The sequence below is a fragment of the Miscanthus floridulus genome, chromosome 19 (assembly GCF_019320115.1).
Source record: "Miscanthus floridulus cultivar M001 chromosome 19, ASM1932011v1, whole genome shotgun sequence".
In the NCBI taxonomy this organism is placed as follows: domain Eukaryota; kingdom Viridiplantae; phylum Streptophyta; class Magnoliopsida; order Poales; family Poaceae; genus Miscanthus; species Miscanthus floridulus.
In genome coordinates, this window is record NC_089598.1 from 117036382 (window position 1) to 117044240 (window position 7859).

Sequence of the window (7859 nt, forward strand, 5' to 3'; positions counted from 1 at the left end):
CAAATCCTCGCATAATCAAGTGTGATCTGATGATCGTCACATCTTTGAATGCTTTATGATTCTTACAATCTCTACACGGACAAATAATTGAATCTTTATTCTCTTTCAACGTATTTGCATGGTTCTCTATGGCTTCAAGAAATTTACCCACTTCCTCACGGAAACCTGGCTTGTACCTTAATGCACCATACATCCAAGACTGCCTTGTACTCCATCTTATATGACAGCTATCAAAGAAAAAAAATAAAGGACTAATTATTCACTAGATATATAACTAGCAGTTTCATGAAAAACCATTCTAGAGAACAATTAATGACCTAATTAAAAAATATATATTTAATTCTCCAATTTAATATCTTGGTTACAATAACAAACAACTTCAAAGACAATAATTAGCAATAATTAATATTTTACACACTATCCTTCATGCAAAAATTTAATTATATTAATAATAATAAAACCAAACCCTAGCTCTAGATCTAGATCTACATGACACATCCATTAAACTAACTAATAAACCACTAAAATTAAGCAAGACCCACTAAATAAGGGTTTAATCTTATTCCACTAACTAATTTACCCTAGAACCTTCAAAACTTTGGTCTAATTTGCTTCATAAATGGCTCAAGCACCATAGAAGAGAGAGAAAAGTAAAACCCTAATTACTCACTAACCAACCATTAAAACTTCCAAAAATGTTTAGGAATAGCATTTTCTTACCTTCTACAAGCTCTCACCAAAGAAAATGAGATCAAAACCTCCCCCTTGAAAGAGCAATTTTTAGGAGGTGTCCAAGGCCCCCTTTCTTCCTCTCTTGGGCTACCGTAACTGGTTCGAGGAGGAAGAAGGGGGGCGTCGGGCCTTTGTACTAGGGCTTTGTATGGGCGGCTGGTCATTGAACCGCCTCTACAAATCGAACAATAGTACGGCTAGTGAATGAGCCGCCCCTGCAAATCGACCCATTTGTAGGGGCGGCTCGTATCACTAGCCGCCTCTACTGTTCGATTTGTAGGGGCGGCTGGCCCAACAGATCCCGAGCATGACCACTGTAGGGGCGGCTGCTAATGGAACCGCTCCTACAAAAAAAGGACCTGTTGATACAGATCGATTCTGTATTAGTGTGTACCAACATGGCATGATTTACTTGTAAGGATTTTTTCGCATAGAGTTTGTGTATATAGCGTGCCGTTATTAAATAGCTACAATAGATAATATTAAAGAAATATGTTTACTAGTTTGGTGATTAAGGTAGGCAAGCAAACATCATTAGGCCTGTTCGCTTGACCTTATCAGCCGGCTTATCAGCTAGAATCTACAATATTTTTTTCACAACAAATCAGCCAAGGCTGGCTTATCAGCCGGCTTTAATACCAGCTGAACATGCCATACAATAGAGCTAGTGAATAATTTCCTCTCCTCTGAGATTGAAGCCACTTTTCTGATGCCTTTTGTTTACTACTGCTTCTGTACAATTTCATGGAGGCGTGTTTGGTTGGAGACCAAAGCTTGCCGTGCCAAAGGTCAGTCATGCCATAGTTTCTTCGGCAGCTGTTTGGTTCACTGCCACAGCTATGGCAAGTTAAACTTTTTTAGCACCCTGCCCCACATGTCATAAACTCATTTTCGTTCCAAACCTTTCCACAAGTGTGGCTTCGATTTTGCTCACCACACTTTCTGTGGCAACCACAGTTTGCTGAAGGTTAGGTGTGGCAAGCTTTTGGCTTCAATTAATTTTGTTATAAGATCTACTTATTCTTGGGATTTTATTCGAGGGAGCGAAAATTTTCACCTTTACTCCCTCCGTCCCCGAATATAAGGCATGCACGTATTTCAAAATTCAAACTTTGTTATCTTTAACTAATAATTAGTCTAATTATATGAAAAGTTTGTATAATAAAACTAGTTACATTAGGATTTGTATTTAGAAATACTTTCTAATGAATGAACTTGTATTCCTATAAAGTATATATTACAAGAGAAATTATAGGTCAAAATATATTTTTGATGACCGCACTAAGTCAAATCGCGCCTTATATTCGGGAAGTAAACAGGCCCCATCCGCCAGCCCTTGGCTTACCGCGCCCCTTCCCAAGCGCCCGGCTCGTGCCCTCATGACTCTTTGAATATACCTCTGAAACACAAAACACTTGCAACATGAAACACTTAAATACAACATAAGTCTGAAAGCAAATGAAACATTTAGAATATACACTTACAACATATGTGTGAAACATATGTACATCGTCTTGATAAAACACTTGCAACATAAAAACACTTATTGCAACATAACACTGAAATATCTGAAACATTACGAGCATACTCTTGCAACATATGTGTGAAACATGTGCAACATCCTGATAAAAACGCTTGCAACATACGTCTGAAACAGATGAAATATTTTTTTAAAACGCTTGCAACATGGCTCTGGAACCACTTGCAACATACCTCTGAAACACTTGCCATATGCCTCTGAAACACTTTCAACATATGCAACATCCTGACCTACTTTTGCAACATCAATATGAAACACTTGCAACATACCTCTGATAACATCTGAAACATACATTTGCAACATTGGGGGAGGGAGAGACCAGGGCTGGTTGATTCTGGTCTTAGAGCGGGAGCCAGTGCCGAGCGGCAGCACGTGAGCACCACCAGCATGGGTCACGCTTCGTGGGTGCCGTTGGCTCGATGGGGACCGACCTGAGGCACTGCGACGGCACCACCAACGCCAGCAGAGGCGGGCGACGCTGTCCTTGTCCGATCTTGTCCGCATCGCTGGATGCCATTGCCGAGGGAGGATGCGGACCGAGCTCTGTGAAGAGGAAGAGAGGCGGAGGGCAATTAGTTGCCGCACCTGACCCGAGGTGCCGTCGAAGAGGAATGGAAGCGGTCAGGCGGGCGCGACGAACTGAAGCCTTGCGATGGTCAGTGAACTGCGATGGAGAGGGCGGAAGGCGGCCGGCGGCGCTCAGGTGAGGTGGAGATGGAGGGGGCCGACCAGCCGCGGTCGAGAGCACTACGGGAGCACGGTCATGGTGGAGTGCGGAACTGGAATTCGACGGCGAGTGGGGATTGGGGAATGATGTTTCTAGAGACCCCCGAGTGAAGAAGACAGGTGAACGTTTTTTTATCAAACCGCCGATCGAAGGAGACATCTGGGATAGTTGGGCCGTTCGTACCGTCGCGGCCCATGGCAACAGGGGCGTTTGGACGATCGGACGCGCTTACCCTAGCATATCCATTGATCATGATGCGTGGTGTTGGCTTGTTTCGGGTCTTGTATTTTCTGTTACTGTAGCTGCTGGATCATCCGGAAGCATTGAAATGCTATCATCTTTGGCGGAGGAACAATACCTTTAGCTCCACGGAAGATTTATGTTCAAGGAGGAGTTTTCCCTACTGATTCATCAGGTAAAGCCCTTTAAGCCTAGGGCCTTATAATTTGAAAAAAAAAATCCAGGTATATATAAAAAATAGGTCGGAGACTCCTTTGCTGACTTCAATAAAAAACCACGGTGGGAGTCGTCGGGATTCTATCGCAAACAAGAGGTGTGAAGTTTAGGAGAGGAAGTGAGCAAGAAAGCAAATGGACAAAAGTCATCTCTCCTCCTTGCTCTTAGGGCCCTATTTGTATGGAAGAAACGGAATAATTCATACTTTTTTTTGTTGGTGAGGCCGAAAATAACATCTTGGTCCCTAGGTCTTAGATGTGGTCCTTGCCTTTTGAGGATGTATGCAAACTTGCAAGAACTATTGAATCTTGCAAAATCGACGAAATAAAGACACAGATCTAATGACTAGTCCAAGGACGACGCAATAAAACTTATTATCACATATACAACGACTACAGCTTGTTCGGGAGGCCGTATCGTATCGTGGATTATTTACTGCTGGCTGGTTTGGTGTGAGAGAAAAACACTATTCTCGGTTGGAAATTTACGATCGTTTACGAGCAAGCGAACAGGCTATAGGCAATAGAAGGATGTGCTATCCTTTGTAGTGAAGACTTGGCATAATCCAGGTGGGAAGGGGCCAATTCAACCATGGGCAAGGAGGTTGGACTTGACGAAAGCTGCCATCACCCACATTGTAGATACCAATGTCCCTTGGGCACTGTGGCGAGTAGAGCGCATAATGCTCCTCATTGTCCGTGTAGTAGACGTGGTTGGGCAGTATGCCTGGACAGTCCGTTGCAGCGAGCGCGAAGGAGTAGTTGCACCCCACGAACAAGGCGTGATCGCCCAGGTTCTGGATCTCAACCAGCGTCTGCGCGGCGAGATCCACCTGATAAATCGTGATCGATTCTGTCCGCCACGCAGATTCTTGTGCCACCGCAGCTGCAGGCGTCACATGCTCCGTGGCCCCCATCCTCCTCCACACCTGAAGCCAGCCGCCGGACGCCACCGCGTAGCCATGGCGCGTGGACGAGGTAGTTGGTCGCTGTCCTCCCGCCCTGGACCTGAGAACGGAGCACGACCTCCCTCTCGAGAGCCGGCCGGCCGAGGAGGTCGAACGCGTGGATCGCGCCGTCGTGGCGCATCGCGTAGAGCGTCCTGCCGTCGCCGTCGAGGGCGCAGTCGCAGTACTGGGTGTTCTCCGTCGGAGGCCGTATCCATGTCCAGTGCGCGTCTCCCGGCCTCGCGAAGCACAGCTGGTAATCTGGCCAGTACACGAGCACGACGACGCAGTCGCCGTCCGATGGGTCCGACGAGATGATCGCCCGGACGTAGAGGTAGTCGATGAGCTCACGCGCGTCCAGCGTGGTGGCCGCGTTGGCGGGATCGTACACCCACAGCGACGAGTCGTACTGATACACCATGTACATGTCGGCGACGACGGCTCCGCCGTCGTCGTGCACGCGCCGCACCTGCTCCACGGTGGCCACCGAGGGGAGGGTGTCGATCCGCTGCCCGGTGACCGGGTTCACGAGGTGAGCCTCCGCGTGGTCGTCCACCGTGACGAGCCAGCCGTGTGAGGCGCCCAGCCAGAAGCCCTCGGCGATGGAGGCGCCGGCGGTGAGCGGCACTGGAGTAGGATCTGCCGTCCGTGACGCTGAAGAGCGTGGCGGAAGCGGCCGGCGGGTCGGACGGCGACGATGGGCCAGCGGCCGCCGCGTAGAGCAGGCAGGGCGTGCGGCGGCGCGACAACGCGCGGTGCTGGGCCCGGACGCACGACGACGCTGCGTTCCACCAGCGGCACACGGCGCCGGCGCGGCAGAGGTCACGGATCGCGAGTCCCCTCGAGGACCGTGACCAGGACGTCGCCCGGCAACTCCGACCAGCTGGCGGAGCCGCGCTCGTTGCTGCTTCCCATCGCGACAGTTTAATCGACCGTCCACGATGCCAGCGGTTTTCGTTGGATTTTGGAAGCGATCGCAGACTAACAGACTAGCATCACGTTCGTTTTATGGACTCCGCCACTCTGAGAGGCCTGTATGGCTGTATGGTGGTTGTTGAGTCATGAAAGCGATTCCGATCCGACCACGTTACTACTTGCCGGTCCCGGGGTCCCGGCTTCCCGGGGGATTTTTTTTTTTTTACTAAATAACGTCCACTACATAGAACTTCACATGTGGCTGTAAATTGATCCACGACTTAAACTGCTCAAATAAGTATGGGCGTTGCTAATTTTCAGTCGCATGAAATTAGCGGTTCGTTCTGGTGACGAACGCCGTTGATTTCTAATCCAACGGCTGTCCTCTTTTCAGGCGCTGTTCATCTTCCACATCGCGACAGCACACCAGCGCTCCTCACCTCCGCCGCCGCCCACCGCCCCACCACGGCGCGGTAGGGTTGAGGCCACGAAAGGCAAATATAACAACTTTTACTAAAAAAAACTAAAGCTGTAAAACAAGAGCAGCGATTATTGAATGCAACTAAGCAGCGGTCCAACATTTCATCTTAGTTCCAAACGATGTACTACATGTAGTTAAGAGACAAAATAAAATGTGTTATGTGAGAAGACCGGGATGGAAGCGTCGCACCATTCCCGTGCACACCTACGTGTTAATATATAGAGCATGAAACACCCCTGCCTTGGTTTACGAGATTCACCGTGATTTGCTTAACCGGTTAGGAAAGCTAGATCCTATTTACATGGAAACTATGGAATACAATCACAACAACATATCCTTAACCGGTACAAGTCTATCACGGTGAATATAACTTGCTTGTTTACATATACGTTAACAGCCCCCCTCAATCATAACTTACATAAGTTAAGATTGTGCCGAAAATCTTGAAGCTTTTGAATAGTGAGGGGCTTGGTGAAACCATCTGCGACTTGATCATGTGTAGATATGAGCCGAATATCCAATAGCTTCTGAGTGACTCGTTCTCGAACAAAATGATAGTCCACCTCAATGTGTTTTGTTCTAGCGTGAAATACAGGATTTGCTGAGAGATATGTTGCTCCAATATTATCACACCAAAGCCGTGCTACAGGTGGACTTTTAATACCCAACTCTCGTAGAAGGCATTGAATCCAGATAAATTCAGATGTTGCATTTGCCATAGCTTTATATTCAGCCTCTATACTAGATCGTGATACTGTGGCTTGCTTCCTTGAACTCCAAGATATTAGATTAGATCCAAGAAATACTGCAAAGCCACTAGTGGAGCTACAATCAACTACACATCTTGCCCAATCTACATAAAAAAAGGCACTAACAAGCATAGATGTTGACCTTCTTATCTTGAGGCCAATATTTGTTGTTAACTTGAGATATCTCAAAATTCTTTTAACTACTGACCAATGAGAACTAGTAGGCGCATGCAAAAACTGACATACCTTATTAACTGAAAAAGATATATCAGGCCGAGTCAGAGTAAGGTATTGTAGAGCTCCAACAATACTACGATACTGTGTGCCATCATCAGGCTCAAGTGAATCGCCATCTTGGATAGAGAGCTTCTCAGATACAGATAACGGAGTACTAACTGATTTACAGTGTTGCATGCCCACACGTTGAATTATATCATTTGCATATTTTTCTTGTGATAGTAAAATACCTCCGGGCACCTTTTTTACCTCAATTCCCAAAAAGTAATGTAAATCTCCGAGATCTTTTAATGTAAAGTCCGCCTTCAAGTCCTGAAGAAGAGCACTGACGGCATCTTGTGATGAACTTGCAACTATAATATCATCGACATATATTAACAAAATTATAGTAATTGGCCCTTTCTTATAGAAGAATAGTGAAGTGTCAGCTTTTGATGCTTGAAAGCCAATAGCCTGCAATTTCTGACTAAGTCACGAGTACCAAGCTCTAGGTGCTTGTTTAAGACCATATAGAGCTTTATCTAACTTGCATATATAATTTGACATAGACTGCTTCTCATACCCTGGTGGTTGTCTCGTATATACATCCTCCCTCCTCCAGAATGCCATGAAGAAACGCATTATGAACATCTAATTGATGAAGATGCCAACTATTAGAAACCGCATTAGATAAAATTGTCCTGACAGTGGCAGCCTTGACTACTGGACTAAAGGTGTCCTCGTAGTCAATCCCATATCTCTAATTAAAACCTTTTGCAACTAACCGAGCTTTATATCTGTCTATTGTACCATCAGCTTTCTTTTAATTTTATAGACCCATTTACAGTTGATTATATTTCTACCTTTTTCCGGAGGAACTAATTGTGTCAAGTATTATTTTTTATAAGTGCACGATATTAATCTTCCATAGCGTCCCTCCAGTTCGTATTACCCAAGGCTTCTTGTAGACTCTGAGGTTCACCGGTGCCAGTAAAACAGGCATACCTGATGGTGCCGTCTGTTCTAATTTTTGGTTGCCGAATACCTCGTTGTAGTCTTGTAACAGGCCTATTTTGCATCGGAAGAATTTTTTATTT

General features: G+C 46.1%; 1 pseudogene; it reads right to left on the reverse strand.

Moving 5' to 3' along the window:
- Nucleotides 1-3990: 3990 nt before the first annotated feature.
- Nucleotides 3991-5316, reverse strand: LOC136526678 (F-box only protein 7-like; annotated as a pseudogene).
- Between the last annotated feature and the right edge of the window lie 2543 nt (nt 5317-7859).